The following is a 16,977-nucleotide window of genomic DNA, read 5'->3' as shown; positions in this document are numbered from 1 at the left end:
ATCTAATCACTGGAACAACTTTGAGACTCCAAGGCCCTACAAGGACACATGAAGTGCAGCTCAAGATATATAATTCCATTACATGGTCAGTGGAACATATCTCTTTTCTCGGACACCTTATTGGTTTAGATAAAGACAATGTTGATGTTGTTTGATATAATCTATTGAGTGCCTAGTGTGTGTATGTGTGAATCCTGTTCTTTGCTTTTGCACGTTGTGCTATGTTCTTGTTACTTCTTTGCCACTGTTCTCCTAATTGAATCCTGTTCTTTGCTTTTGCACGTTGTGCTATGTTCTTGTTACTTCTTTGCCACTGTTCTCCTATTTGAATTTGTTGGTGACTTTGAAGTTCTCCTAATTGCTCTAACTTTCTATAGGTGGCACCTTCGGCTTATACTCATTGATTTGTAGACACGCCAAAGTTAGTCTTCTTCCAAACCAGCTTCCATCCGATGCCCGAATATCATCCTTTAGACAAAAAGTGCCATCCCCGGAACTTGAGAGATCCTTAAGGATAAAGGAAAGGCTAGAAAATTTACTCACATTGAAAAAGCTGCTTCTTATTCTAGTGCTTGCTGGTACTTCTATGGTTATTGCTGATGGGGTTGTTATGCCGGCAATGTCAAGTTCTCATTTGATCCTCAGACATTCCATTGGGATGTCTTTAAGGCAATGTATTTTTTGATGTTCAATATACATGTGGGTTATTTACTTGGAATTGTAGGTCTACATCATCATTGTAGGCCATGTACTCATAGTTTTCTTCTTTTTTCCTAATGTAGTAGTCTTTGCTGTTGGTGGATTAAAAGTTGGGGTGACTACAATTGGGGCAGGTCGTGTAATGTTTATTGATTAGTATTTCTTACTTATCTGGTCCTCTTAAAATAAAATTTCTTTTGGTGAAAAGAAGACGTTTCATCTTTTTCTTTATTTTGTTTTTATGTTAGTTTGTTTGAGAGAAACATTTTAAGAATCCTCTTAGTAGTTGTTCGTTAAATATAAAAAATGTAAAAAATTATAACTCCCTACCTCAGATAGTGTACTGGTAGAATGTAGCTTAGGGGTATACCTTCATTTCTTTTGATATATATAAACGACAATTGTAAAGGGAAGTTTAGCATGATAATGAATAATATAGTTTTTTTTCCCTTTCTAAGCATTATAGCCTTTTCTTGAGATTAGATCAAGATACCTATAGCAGGTCAATTAATTACTCCTACAACCCAGCCTCATTAATTATTTGGTTGCCTTTGTCTCGAAACCAAGTTGCTAAAACCCATAATAAAACAGGAAAAGTGTATACAATTGCAATGACAACTTAATTGTGGGCTATCCAAAGTCACCAACTAAATTGACTTCTAATAAGAAGTGACTCTTTTCTCAGACACCTTATTGGTTTAGAATTGTCTCTTGTACTTTTCTCTCTCATTCCAGTAGCTTTCATAAATTGACTTCTAATGATAAGTGATGCTTTTCTTAGTTTGAAGATAAACTACCTTCGTACACTCGGATCTTCAGAAGAGGCGTTGAGAGACTCCCTCTCAAATGGATAGGGAGAGAGCACTAACTACCATGCTTAGTACTAGCAATCAAATTATCTCTCAAATGGAAACTCCCTCTCAAATGAATGATGATGTCACAAGGTAAGTAATGTCTTCATGAAAGTATGTTAGTTTTTCTTCTATTTTATTGTTTGTTGTTCAAGTTTATCGTCTAATGACGCCACTTTGTCCACTATTTTTTGCGTGATTTTATCGGCAGTAATAACCGGACTCCACAAATGGGTATGGAATTTAATGATGTAGATGAGGCATGGGAGTTTTGGAAGATGTATGCATTGAAAATTGATTTTGGTGTACGTAGGAGAGTTATTAACAAAGGGAAGGATGGTTCCATAACTTCTACATGATTTTGTTATGCAAAAGAGGGACATTGATAAAAAGATAAATGGCTAGAATTAGTAAAAAAGCCTAGGCCTGAAACGAAGATGGACTGCCATGCTCGAAAGGGAATCAAATTAGTTCGAGGAAGCGGTAAATATTTTGCGTATGATTTTGAGCCAATGCATACCATCAACTCCGCTTTACATAGTGTACTCACTTGATACGGTCACATAGGCAAATAAACGATGTCCAAGCTTAGCAAATTGTGTTGGTCGACAATGCGGGCCTCACACAAAGAAGCAATATGACTTGTCTAGTGTACAGTCCGGGGGAAGAGAAAATGTTGGTTACACGAGGGTTGATGTAAAAAACTATCTTCACACTAAACGAGGGAGAGACATATAGTTTGGAGATGCAGGATTTTTATTGAGGTACTTCGAAAAACGACAGATCTTAGACACATCTTTCTTCTATGTTGTTCAACTTGATAGTAATGAGCAAATAACAAACATATTTTGGGCAGATTAGGATGGTTATTGATTTTGCCCTTTTTGGTGATGTTGTGACTTTTGACACCATATTTTCCACCAACAAAGAGTACAGGCGACTCCGTGTATTTATTGGATTCAATCACCATAGAGAGCTTGTGATATTTGAGGCTGCACTTTTATATGATGAAACCGCATATTCATTCAAATGGCTTTTCGAAACATTCTTGGGGGCTCACAAATATAGGAGGTTTGCAACAATTTTTACTTATCAAGATGCAGCAATGTCGAAGGCATTAGAAGAGGTGATTCCCGAGACAAGACATGGATTGCGTACATGGCATCTAATGCAAAATATTGGTCATTTAATGAAGAATGGATCTAATTTTTTGACCGATTTAAAAAAGCTTGTGTATGAATATATAGAAGTGAAAAATTTTGAAGAAGCTTAGGATTCATTACTTTAAACATATGAAGCTACCGACAATTCTTAGCTCCAAAGTCTATATAGGTTGAAAGAGAAGTGGGCTAGATGTTATATGAAATCTACAGTGACCTTGAGGATACGTAGTACACAGTTGAGTGAGAGTTTGAATGGAGATTTGAAAGATTATCTTGCATGTAATATAAATCTAAATGGATTTTTCAATAGATTTGATAAGGTGGTAAGCGATAAGTGGTACAAAGAGTTACAGGCTGAGTTTAATGCTAGAGAGAAATTGCCAACGATTTTGTCTCAGACATCACCTATATTGTAGCAAGCAAGTAAGGTCTATACACCTTCAATCTTTGAAAATTTTTAGACAGAATGGATGAAAGCTTTATTCCTGGTTATCAAGGAACGTAATGAGATGGATCTCTTGCGGGAATATGTTGTTGGTTCATTTGGTACAAATGATCCAGAGTACAAGGTCACGGGTGGCCCAAGCAACGAAGTGGTGAATTGTGCTTGTAATCATTTTGAGACCATTGGGATCTTATGTTGCCATGTGTTGAAGGTTCTTGATAACGTGGACATAAAGTTAATTCCTAGTGCTTACATTTTAAAGAGATGGACACGTGAAGTAAGAGATGGAATACTAGAGAAGCATGGTTTAGATACTCATGTATAAATTGTAGTTATATTCTTTTTTACTCAATTTAGTGTTCTAATTTATTGGTAACTTATAATAAATTCTATATATTCATTTAGAGGAATGGTGACATGGATGCTACTGATAGATATAGAGAGGTGTGTCATGAGTTTGTGAAGATAGCAGTCAAGGGCTCATAAACTATTCAGAGATATGAATTTATCAAGATAATGATCTAGACCATAAACAAATCTCTCGATGAAATGCCACTTGGAGGTGAGTCTCGGAGAAATTTGGCAAGCTTAAGTGAAGATACGAGTCTCGTTGCAAAATGTATGGGCCTCAAGAAGAAAGATGGACACAAAGGAGGAAAGCGGCATAAGAGCTGTCTAGAGAAGAATAAAACAAAAAGAAAGAAGCAAGGAGACGCACCTCAAGCTTCTTCACAAGCTTCTTGTGCACCTCAAGTTCTTGGAAGTTACAATAACCCCCCGGGTTTTTACAGTAATCTACTCAGTAGGTTTGAGGCACCATGAGACTTCAGTATGCCTTCCATGATAGCACCGCTTGATGACGGGTAATGCACTATTCTATTTGCAATAAGTTATGTTCATCTTATTATGTTCATTTTATCATGCATGCTAATTTCTGATTTGTTATGTCTATTTGTGGAAGTTGTGGATTTGTTGTCTATATTAATGGTTTTAACTTTTTGAGAGGCAGAGTTTTTCATATTTACTAACACTCGGGACATTTCATTGTGGATGTTTAGGCTTATGAGCCTGGCTATGCAGCCCCACCAGTTCCCCTTGAACTTAGAAGATGCAGCCCCACCTCAGGTTCATCTATTTCAAAAAGATGCTATGATTTCAGGTATTGTTGTTTGTCCTGTAGAGAGTTCATCTACTTCGTAGATTCTAAGGAATATTTGATGTCATATTATCATACCATGCTGGAGACGTTTCTTCCTAAAGTTTTGAGGGAAACGAAACTAAAAAATCTTCATCAGTTTAGAGTAACTTGGATGTTACTTCCTAATGTTTTATTGTTACTCAATACAATTTCTAATTACTTTGACCAGTAATTTCTGCTAGCAGTACACAACTTAAAAGAAACAACGTTATTGGAGAAGGTGGCTATGGTGGTGCTCTTGCTATTGGCTGTGCAAATAAATTGTTAATGCTTGAAAATGTTGTTTTCTATGTTGCTAGGTGATTTGAGTGGGCATAAATTCCATCTATTGATGTCCTTTTCCTGCTCCCTTTTCCATTGGATAGATGGCTAGGAAATGTTAGTGGGTTGTTATGTCAATTTAAACATGCATATTCTATTTTTTGCAGCTTAATCTATGACTGAAGTTTCTTTTAGAAGTATGTTCATCATTTTATCATGTGAATGAGTTGGTGGTTATGTGCTATATAGGGCTTATTTGGTGTCCCACATTTTAGTCATTCAACTTGTGGTTTCTCCTATTTGCTTCTGTTGTTAATCTATACATTGAGCAACTCTACATTGTGCCTATGGTAGGTTATGAAATTTGGGAAGTATGTTCATCATCTTGTTTCTTTGATTATGTAGGTTATGAAATTTGGAAATGAGAATCAAATCAATTTTATTGCTTCGAAAGTTCATGGAGCATTTGCTGCAGCTCCTCCTGAAGCACAGATTGAGCTTTTCAACTCTTTGATTGATAGAGAGGTTGTCAAAATGGGAAACGTTGATCCGAAGCTTGGTTCCGTAGTAGTCCTCCCCCAACCACAACCTTCCCTCATGTTGATCCAAAGCTTTTTAACTCTTCTAATGTTTTAAGCTGTGTACTGTTACTTCCTAATGTTTTATGCTTGACAAAGTACTCGATGTTATATTGTTAGTCAATGTTTTATTTATGAGGGACCTGGTTGCGTTCTTTGTTTTCAATTCACTAGCATTTGATCCCTTATTCCTTTTTTTTTTCTCTTCTGCTTTTGTTGTTCGTAAGTTCCTTGTGTTTTGGATTTAACAAGACCATTGTACCATTAACAAGTATCTACTAAGCAATTAAATAACATAGATTAATAATTTTCGTATGTATTGACTTTTCTCTGTTGACACCTAAATTTTGATTTTGATTTTATCTTTAACTGTATAAAAATTGGGATTAACTTTAGTTTCTAGAAAAAAAATATTTTAATAATTTTTGCATATAGTTCGCATTTAGATCAATTTGATTTCTGCATGCATCGCATTCGCATTTTATCAAGACCGACGATGGAAAATGGAATTTTCCTTCAAAGACGAGAATATTAGCGCACACTTCAGTGCACAGAAAATTATACATCCATGCAGATGGGAATCAAGATGGCTTCCAGATATTCAAGATTGCGAAGAATGTTCCGCTCCTCTAGTCCTGGGCCGTTGGGAGGACCCTGTTCAGAGCAAGAGAATTTTCTCGAACTTCAGCTAATAACATCTATGGGAATAGTGAGAAACCTGGTGCGGATTTTAAATGAGAGTTGAAGTCATCTTTGACTAGACTTTAGCTTATATTATGCCACGATCAGAATTTGGGAATTCTTGTCTGTTTCTCATCCAGCTCGTGAAGTCCCCCATGACATTGATATTGCTGAAACAAGCATGAGAATGAATCTGACGCAAGGAGCAAGTGCCCCCAGTGGAATTAGTGGATGTTGGTTCTGGAGCTTAAATTAGCTAATAGAACTAAACCCATTGATAAGAAATAAAATTGATCCCACTATGTTTTTATCAATGGCCGAATGAGGTGGTGGCAGAACTAAGAAGTTAGATCCTTAAAAGTTGGGAAGCATGAAGGACCGAAGGACCCAAGGTCTGTTCTACCGGAATCTCAGCCTTTCTATGGGAATTTTAGCCGATTTTTATTCTGAAAGATACGATCATAGTTAAGTAAAGGAAGAATATAGATATGATTTGGAGGAATCACTGGAATATTGGCGCGAGATCATGCTCATAGAACGAGCTGGCTGATGGTGAAGAACGTGGACGCAATCAAGGCGATAGGGCAAATTACAAGATTGCAAAGAAAGAGCAATAATCCGTTGAGTATCGTCAATCATCTTTCGTGAATCCCGAACTTCCAACGAGATATGAGAGACATCTGTTATAAAATCCGGATGGCTTCCATTCAAAAGGAGGGGGGGAGGGGGTGGAGACGTATAAAAGTAGACACTTGTGAGCAAGAGAGTGGGCTATATGATGGAGAGAGAGCAGCCATAAGAATTGGGAACTCTTGCTCGAAATGGGTGCATCACTTGTGACTGCTTCCCTTCTTCGAGGCATGTGTACATAGGTGGGGACTATCCATCGCCAACATCATCACAGAGACACACGAAAGAGAAAAGGAAGTCCTTGTCTTGTGTTTGTCGTCTTCTTTGCTGTAGGTCTTCCATCATCGCACCAACGAAACTACTACCTTTAACCGAACCCCACAAGTGACGACAGCAACGGCCGTTTCCATCTCGCTCAACAACGCCACAACGCAACTCGGTCAGGCTCGGTTTCCATTATTTTTACAAGTTTGCTCGTGCGTCCGACCGAATATTACAACAAGTCCGAGTACCACCGATCAGTCCAATCCTCCCAATCAATCCGATCTGAAGTGTTGAGTTTGGCATGCAAGTTCCGTGCTAATCGAATTGGGAAAGTGCAATCTTGCAATCTAGGTGAGTTACTTTACTTGGATATTCTGAATACTTGATTGCATATTTCGATTGATGGAATCGCATTATCATAAAAATTGCATTGTAAGTTCAGAATATTTAATTGATTGAATTGCGTCGTCATAAAGATTGCATGTAAAAAAAAAGGATTTATTCACTTGCCTTGATTGAAAAATTCTGCATGTTTAAAAGTTTGCATATCTTGAAGATTGCTTTGCAAGTTTAGTATTTGCATACCAAGTTTCAATATTCTCAAGATATCTTGTGCTCAAACTGGAAGGATTCCGATTCAATGTGAATATTTGGAAATTTGTGATAATCTTGTGATAATCCGAAAATCTTTCTAACTATACTCAAGATACCAAAATCTTTGCAAAATGAGATCGATTGGAAATTTTCTAATCTGCAACCGTATTTTATCTATTAGGCTTTAGATGGAATTATTCCCGTAGTGGATATTTTGAATTTTTAGGGTTGATCCGTCAGGCTTCAGATTGAAACTTGATTCGAAAAATTTAGCGGTAATTATCTTTTCATTAAAAGATTTGCAACTCAAATTTAAATTCACTCACAAAAACTTAAGATCACAAAAAAAAAAAGAAAGAAAATTCAAAAAATGAAACAAATAAAAATCATTCATGTCTCATTTCATGTAAAAAATCTCAAAAAATAAAAAAAAAAGATCGGGAATATATGGTTTCTTAAAAACCATGTCTTATCATTTTTTTTAGAAAGATAGGATTTTCTAGAAATCCTATCTCATAGATCACATGCAATAAAGAAAATCTTTTGCATCCATTAGGATAGATTTTAAAAGTTGTAGACTTAGGGTTGAAGGATTTTCTTAAAAAATTTTGGGCCCTAATGCGAATTAGATCCAAAAACTTTAAGATAATCTTGAACCAATTTATCCTCATTTTTCATTAATTTTTAATTTCGAAAATACATCAAAAATAAAAAAAATCATAAAAAGAAAACCCAAAAAATTTTCACCTTTGTACATCAATTTCAAGTTAAAATTCATCAAAATTGCCAAATTGAACATTTTTCATAAAATTGGTATCGAAAAGGCATTAATTTAAAAAAATTAATGTAACCAAGTCCTGAACCTAAGATCTCTAGTTCCTAGAAATAAAATAGTTTTCTTTCGCTAATTTATTTAGGTTTCTAATCAACCTATCGAGTATATATATTCAATTTACAAAGCATTTTTGTGAAGATCAAAGTAACCACCTTAATGAGAGACCTAAAAAATTATCCACTAAACAAAATCAAGTGAGATTAGCAAGTTCCTTGAAGCATCCGAAAAGTTACATAACCAAAAAAATGCGACAACCAATAGATGAAGCAGCAAATTTTCTAATGATTGGCAATCAACCAATCTTTGAACTTCTAAATCAGAGCATCCGCATTCCTAAAAGTATCAAAGTGCAACGGAGAGAATATATATGGATAAGGCCCTCATCCACCATCAACTCCAATCCATGAGATGACTCTTTGATGTAACAAAACAATGCATGTCACCTTATAAAGTGTGTTCTATAGGCTTTTTGGACATCCAACAAATATTAAGGTGTTGGTACTGAAGCTATCTATTTTCCTTACCATTAGTTTGTATAATGTCACTTCATTTCTTGTTTAAGCATCCGAAAGTCTATGCATTATAATCAACAAATTGAGATGTCAAGAGGGCATCACGTAATTTTACTGATCAAATTTTCTTTTCCTAGAAATCACACAACTACTGTATTTTTTATTATTCTAGATGCTCCTTCAGAAAAATTGCCTATCTTATGTCCACACATGTTTATATACGAGTATGTAAAGGTGATCTCGAGTACAAAAAATAACTCCTTGCAGGGCATAAAATAAGCAGGATCAAAAAGAAAGATCGATGGAGCCAATCTTAAGTTACCTAAATGCTGGCCAACTACAAAAGACATCATTGTAAATACACAATAAAGAATTACCTCGACAAATGCTTCTTGTCAGCCTTAGTTTGTGCAGTGTGGTGGTGAGCTCGTAGTTTTGCAACTAACTTAGTTGCATCCTTTGCAACATTGACGGCAAGCACCTTCAACAGAAAAATAATTTAATAAAACAGGGAAGATAATTTCCAAAGTGCTGGCAAATAGGATGCAGTGCTCCATTAAGCCTAGAAAAAAATCAAATTAAAGTTTGAAAAACATCAATGCATGTTAATTCAGACCTTTGGTATAATTAATAATGACTCGGCAAATTCTGCAATAGCCAACTGTTCATGGGATCCTAGCGTCGTTGCTAGATACTCCTAGTAGACAGACAACGCAACCTCAATCGCACCACCACCCGCTACCACCTATAATAGAGTCATGTCATGGAATGGAGTTAATGGTGGTATTGCTTCCCGAAGTTTCCACTTAAATTGCTTGCTAAGATAAGCATGAATGTTGCAAAAGCATAAGCATGTCGCTTAAAATAGGGGAATACACGAGGTAGGAAAAAAAATCGTGCCTCATTCAGAAGTCCAAATTTCCGTCGAATAATCCAGCAAAAAGCATAAGCATCTTGCTTCCATGTCCCCCGATAATAATATCCAATGCCAGAGTCCACTATTCAGGCAAGTCATTTAAATATCTAAGCCTAAATAACCTATTGACTAGGGCTAAACAATATAACCAGAGGATTTTGAAGATCTATCAATAGATTCATCATGCTTTAGATATGGCTAACTCAAGAACACAAAGGGAGCACCCGAAATGTACATAAATTTTAATCATTGTCTACAAGAGGACTCGCTGCCTTGATTATCTAAGTTGCAAACCATACTCGTCGCCATTTTTAAACAGGATCTGATGACTTTATTGCATGGCACTTGAAATATTCTCTGAATCAGTACACACTTTCGTTGTAATTGAACCGGGAAGAAAATATGAGAAAAGTATTATCGGGAAAACCTAAAAGCAAAGGCGAAAGAGGACATAATCACAACCAAATTCTGTCTATTTTCTAAGCATTTTGGAGACCACATCCATAAGCCCTAATCTTTGCCAACATCGATTCACGGATTCGTAGGCCCCAATCTTTGCAAAGACCGCCAGCTCCATTATTTTCATCTCAAGTCAACTACAAGAACTCTAAGCTTCACGGACCTTTGGTATAAAGAGTACAAAAAAGGTTTTTGTGCCAAAAAAGAAGTAGAACTATGAACACCCTTGCAATAAAATCCACTAGCAAGGAGTTAGAGAGTCCCATGATCATGCCCAAGAACTATAGATCAAGTCCTCTCATATTCTACAAGACTTCTACGTCTCACATTTCACTTCAGCCTGCCCAAAATGGAAAAATGTCTCTATCAGATTGGTGCATAGACACAAGCACTCGGAGCAGACCACAAAAGGATCATGATGATAGATGAATATGCACAACAAAGCACGACGTAAATCAGGCAAGAGATTCTGTGTTAATAGTTGATAAAGGTAATGTGAGGAAAAAGGATTCAATGACAAAAACATGAAACGGATGGGAATGAAATTATTTTGGTTGAGTACTAAAAACTAGGGGGAAATCCCCATGTTAATAATATCAACAACAAAGAAGTAGAAACTTGATCCATACTGCAATTCCTAAGAACCTTTTCATTACTAAACACATCAGATAAATAATCCAAAGTAACCAAATAAACCTTTAATGACCCACTTTTGACATACCGGACTAAACCTACCTCCCCGATCTTGATGCACCAATAACTTGCATCATAAGTTTAACAAAATAACTGAACAAAATAGATAAAATTTTTTATTTGTCCCAAGTTAAAGGATCGACTACATTGAAGATTTCCTATGGGGATAATACACATTCCAATTTTCCAAGCGTTATTCTAAATATTTTGTTTGAAAACAAGCATATCACAAGAGTGGTCCCTACTATTTCGACATTCATAAACAGGAAGCATTGTATTTTTTTTCACTTAGGCCCCGAAAGGAGAAGAGAGGCTACTAGTGGACTCTAAGATTTCATTGCAAGGGTGTTCATAGTTCCGCTTCTTTGCCAACACCAATTCACAGATTCATAGTTCTTGTGCATGATCACGGATTCGTAAGCCCTAATCTTTGTCGACACCGACTCACTCGCCAAATAAAACAACTCTACGCAGACTCTGAATCACCTTAATCGAAGAACCCCACCAGGAAATCCAAAGCATCTTACACGTACCCGGCATACATTGGAAAAATAAGTAGATGCGTTAGAGAGAACAACTCGGCTTGGTCTCGCCAAGCTCCGGATATCAGCTCGGGCTCCAAGCCACCGACGTGCCTCCGGATTTGCTGTCGGGAAGGTTGACGGCGGTTCCGTGGAGGCTGGTGTTGAAGGGGACCGTTACCGTAGCGAAAAGAGGAGGAGGAGGGACGAAATTTGAGAGAAAGAGGTAAAATCGGACGGAGGAGGGGATCCGAATCGCCTAACATTGAAATTTCCATGACATGCATGACATTACTCAAATCAGTCCGTCCAAATGAAAATAGATGGTCTGATTTGAGCCACGTTTGGGATTCAAAATTTTTCAAACCCCAAAAAAATTCCTGCCCACATTTTTTCTCTCCCTTTCAACACATGACGCGACTCAAATCAAACCGTCTATTTTCATTTGGATGGCTTGATTTGAGTAATATTATGCATGTCACGAAAATCCCAATGTTAGGCTATCCAAATCCCGAAGGAGGGAGAGGGTCGATCTCTCAGATTTGAGGAGAGAGAATATATATATATATATATATTTTTTTTTAGGAAACGCAAGTTTTCCACCCAAGATTTGAGCTGCCCTCACTTGGATGACGTGGCATAATATGGGGCGTCGAATGCAAAGGGATGGCTAGATTTCATTCTATGTCACCCCCGCCATTAACCCTCTATGGCTAAGGATCCGCATCCTCTTGTTGAGGAAATGGATCCCCAATGCAATGTTAAGAGTGACATTAATCAAATTGGGCCGTCCAAATAAAAATAGACGGCCTGATTTGATCCATGTCACCTCTTGTAAAGGGAGGGAAAATTTTGGATGAGAATTTTTAAAAATTTTGAAGAGGTGACATGGCAATGTTAGGGCATCCGAATCCTCTCATTGATTACACCAAGGTGCAATGGCTTTAAGAGTGAAACTTCATTACTTCTCATCGCTTAACATGAGAAGATTTGATTTCACAAGTATTAATGGATGGAAACGATAGAAGAAGTACCTGGAATTTTGACAAAGACGTTGCGGATGTTAGGATTTGGATTGTCTAACATTGAGAATTCTGTGACATGCGTGACATTACTCAAATCATGCCGTCCAAATGAAAATGGATGGCTTGATTTGAGCCACGTCATATGTTGAAAGGGAGGGAAAAAATGTGGGCAGGAATTTTTTTTGGGGTTTGAAAAATTTTGAATCCCAAACGTGGCTCAAATCAGGCCGATTATTTTCATTTGGACAGCCTGATTTGAGTACTGACACGCATGTCACGGAAATCCCAATATTAGGCGATCTAAATCCTGGAGGAGGCAGAAGGTCGATCCCTCAGATTTGAGGCAAGAGAATATATATATATATATATATATATATATATATATATATAAAATTGAAAAGCAGATTTCTCGCCCAAAATTTGAGCTACCCTCACTCGGATGACATGGCGTGATATGAGGCATTTGATGCGAAGGGACGACTAGATTTCATTCTATGTCACCCCCGCCATTAATCCTCTATGGCAGGGGATCCGCATCCTCTCGTTGAGGAAATAGATCCCCTACCATTGCCAATTCAATGTTAGGGGTGACATTGATCAAATCAAACCGTTCAAATCAAAATGGATGGCCTAATTTGATCCATGTCACCTCTTGAAAAGGGAGGAAAAATTTTGGATGGGAATTTTTAAAAATTTTGAAGAGGCTACATGGATTAAATCAGGCCCGTCCATTTTGATTTGGATGGCCCGATTTGATCAATGTCACCCCTAACATTGTAATGGCAATATTAGGGGATCCGGATCCTCTCGTTGATTACACCAAGGTGCAATGGCATTTGGAGTGAAACCTCATTACTTCTCATCGCTTGACAAGAGAAGATTTGGTTTCACAAGCATTAACGGATGGAAAAGATACAAGAAGTACCTGAAATTTTGACAAAGAAGTTGCAGATGTTAGGATTTGGATCGTCTAATATTGAGATTTCCGTGACATGCATGACATTACTCAAATCAGGCCGTTCAAATGAAAATGGACGGCTTGATTTGAGCCACATTATGTGTTGAAAGAGAGGGAAAAAAAGTGGGCAGGAATTATTTTGGGATTTGAAAAATTTTGAATTCCAAATATGGCTCAAATCAGGCCGTTTATTTTCATTTGGACAGCCTGATTTGAGTAATGTCACGTATGTCATGGAAATCCCAATGTTAGGCGATCCGGATCCCGGATGCTAGGCTCGCGTCCTTCTTTCTCGGCCATGCCTTCGAACTCATAAGCCGAGGTCGCAATCCTCCAAACGAAGCCCCTCGGGAAGGCTGATTGGCTCAGCCTGCCAATGTCGAGACACATCGTTTCGGTGACCACCATCTCTTCGGACATTGTCGACCTCGCCACGAGGCCCAATAGCGACCACAACAGGAAAATAAATGGGACTTGGGTTCTCATCTTCACAATTCAACACTCGAGATCGAGATCCAGATCCGGAGAGAGGGAGAGCGTGTGTTCAGTTTTTGCCTTGTGAAGGAGAGTGAGTGCTCATATATAGAGCAAGGATAGTGAAAGAAATCTTGAACGTTAGAGTTTCATCGTCATCTGATCAATCCTCGTTATTGCCCAAGACAATACGACTTTTTTTTTTCCCTTTCGGTGAGAAATTCGAACAATAAGAGTATGTCCCCCATTGACGTGAATTCAGAATGGTGGGTTGCTGTTATGGTACAAATACGATGATAAGTGGGGATGAGCCATTTCATGTCTTCAGGATCAATTCAGGTTTCTCCCTAAATCTGGAACGTATCTTGTCGAAACTAATTTTCTAATTTTTGAAATCTGAAATCTACCTTATATACCGTGGATCTTAGAACCTACCATGTCAATCGATTTCACGGTCGATTCTGATATCTATCCGAGAACAGACCATTTTTTTTTTGTTTTTTGTTTTAGTTAAGCAAAATGAAGGTGAACGCAATAACAATAATCCCCACTTGTCAATAGGAACACTCCATAAAAGATGAACACGTAAACTAAAATAAAGGATAAAAAGTTCAAAGCACATAACCACGATCCATGATTTCCCGATTTCCGTTCCTATTCTTTAGTTCCCGGTTGTTCAGGAACCGGGAACCGAATCCCGTGGTGCCGGTTCCACTTTTTTTTTTTATATTTTAAACTAGGAATCAAAACGATAACTGCAAGACCTTGAAATTGGACCGGTTTTTATGGCCCATTCGGACCGATTCCGAAAAGCCATATTGTAAGTGAATAATTAGGAAGAAGGCCATATTCAATGGCAAGGACAACACTATATTGTCAGTCTTCATTCAATGATGGACTGCTTTGTCATGGGCTCAAAAGCGTGAGGTTGATGATGAAAGGCCAAATGTTTCAACTGAGGGCAGGCATGCCCTCGAAATTTAGCCCCTCCAAGCCCTAGTATGATTGCAGAAACAAAAATATCTTCCTCAGCTCCTTCGTCATGCTCGTGTCCCCCCGTGAAATTCACTCGAAAAGCATGAATGGGCCTCAGAAGAAGAGCGCGAGATTCCATGAAATTGACCATTTTCGATCTCTATCCAATCCGTTCCGACTGACTGGTGTAGATGAGGAAAAATTCCTAAAAAGCTCTAAATTTGTTGTGTTTGTATCAGTTTAATCATAAACTTTTCAATTTGATCAATGTAGTTCTAAACTTTTTGTATTTGTACCAATTGAGTCAATCCGATCAATTTCAAGAGGAAATCCCTAACATGGACACAATCGCCTTACGTGGCATGACCAACATTGACATGAAATTTTTTTTTTTTACAATTTTGAAAATATTAGAATTTTTAATTTTTTTTCCTTACTTTTTTTAGTTCATTTTGGCAAGAAGGGTCATCGGCTAGATCCGAACAAGGGCCTTTGTTGCCTCACCCACCACCGACGAGGGACTTCGTGGCCTCACCAATGGCCAATGGGCTTGCGCTGGCCCCGGGTGAGGACCTTTGTGGCTCTGTTGGCAGTGGGCAAGGCGACCATTGCTAGGGCGAGCGAGTGCTTACTAGCCCTTGCCACCACGGCCTTGACTAGGGGACTCCGGGGAGGGTCCCCGTGGCCAAAATGAAAGGAAAAAGAAGAAGAAAAAATTTAAAAAAACTATAAAAAAAATATCCACATTAGCGTCGAAAGAGTCACATAAGATGGCTATTGTCCATGTCGGTAATTTCTGGCTAAAATTGACATTAATTTTAAAAATTTAGGTTGAATTGATCTAATTGAAAGGTTTATGACTAAATTGGTACCAATGCAAGAGGTTTAAGACTTTTTTGGCACTTTTCCCTATGTAGATGTATTATTGGCTAGTTTCTTGATAATTCAAATTTTTTAGAAAAAAAGCTGTCCGTACAACATGGTATCCAAGTGTAATATGTAAAGAGTTTGAATGCTGACACACTGTACTCTGTTTTTTCTTTTTTCCAGAGTCATGTTCCATTAATATGATTCTGTTCATATCGTGTTTTGCGCATGTGGTAAAGTACAGTTTACTTGCGATAGAGAGTGTTAAGCGTTTCGCCATAAATATTAACCTATTGAGACTTAAATTTTGGCAACCCATTTAACTATGCATTACATAAAAAATTTAAGAATCGTCCTCGACCCCCAAACAAAAAATAAATAAATTAAAACTACATTAAGGATTATGGATTCTATTATATTGCAGTTAGTTATTAATGACATTTAGGACTAGATTGTTTGCATCAAGCATGTTACAGGAGATGAGGTTCAACCGCAATTTGAGTGGGAGACAGCTTTGTTGAAGTTTTGAGAGATTTGGCTGGGGATTATATCTTACAAACAAAAAAAAGGGAGCAACAAAATCATCAGTGAAGTTTAAAAGGGGAAAAAAAATGGACTCATTACACGTGAACACCTTTGAATTTATTCGTATCACTATCACGCCTCCCATCTCTTTTGGAATTCATCATTATCACGTCAACAATTCGACGGCACACTCATGGATGATCATTAACCAGTTGAGCGAAGGATTGTCGTCATCTCCAGGCCATGTCTTAAAAAAGCCCAAGCCCAACCATTTAACTTCCACTTCTACAGATGAAGCGTTGGAGCCAGCGGAGGAAAACAACGGAATAGAAGGGCTCGTCCGTGGAGAAGGGAAAGAGGTGAAAAGAGAGGAGAGAATTTTTCGCATGTAGCTATTTCAAACGTCCCGACAAGCCGAATCAACTCCGAATTGTAATGCCTGATTAGTATTCGAGCCCATCATTTGTTTAGTGGGAGAAATTTTCGAAGTTAGTTCCTAAATCCGAAGTTATATCAATTTCGAACTATGAGGTTCGACTAAGGAGCTAACGAACTGTAGATATATATGGAAATGATAGTTTAAGGTGTTGTGAGCTGTAGGATTTGACAAAAATCAATTTTGCAGCATGGATTGATTAGCAATACGCGTAAGGGCAAAGATGACAGTTCATTATAAATAAGGTTCTTTGTTAGAGCGTAGTAGTTGTGTTATCTATATTAAGTGTACTTAGTAAACCTATCAAACGGATGGGTCAAGTCATGAATGGTCCTACCTAAATGGACCTATTTATGTGTACTGCAAATTTCTCAACCCATGCTCAACCTGACTCATGTTGTTGAAACACCTCCATAT

General features: G+C 37.6%; 1 long non-coding RNA gene across 3 annotated transcripts; it reads left to right on the top strand.

The window, feature by feature from the left end:
- Positions 1-1,541: 1,541 nt before the first annotated feature.
- On the top strand, positions 1,542-5,150 carry LOC115743285. 3 transcript variants are annotated; one of them, XR_004015667.2, is made up of 5 exons: positions 1,542-1,643; positions 3,421-3,477; positions 3,564-4,021; positions 4,217-4,317; positions 5,023-5,150. It is a non-coding gene; the product is annotated as an uncharacterized LOC115743285 (long non-coding RNA). The 3 variants fall into 3 exon arrangements; XR_007198927.1 differs by lacking the exon at positions 1,542-1,643 and having other exon boundaries at positions 2,820-3,477; positions 5,023-5,149; XR_004015668.2 differs by lacking the exons at positions 1,542-1,643; positions 5,023-5,150 and adding an exon at positions 4,972-4,988 and having other exon boundaries at positions 2,820-3,477.
- The last annotated feature ends 11,827 nt before the right edge of the window (positions 5,151-16,977 follow it).

Source organism: Rhodamnia argentea, chromosome 6 (genome assembly GCF_020921035.1).
Source record: "Rhodamnia argentea isolate NSW1041297 chromosome 6, ASM2092103v1, whole genome shotgun sequence".
Taxonomy (NCBI): domain Eukaryota; kingdom Viridiplantae; phylum Streptophyta; class Magnoliopsida; order Myrtales; family Myrtaceae; genus Rhodamnia; species Rhodamnia argentea.
This window is presented reverse-complemented; position numbering and strand designations above follow the sequence as displayed.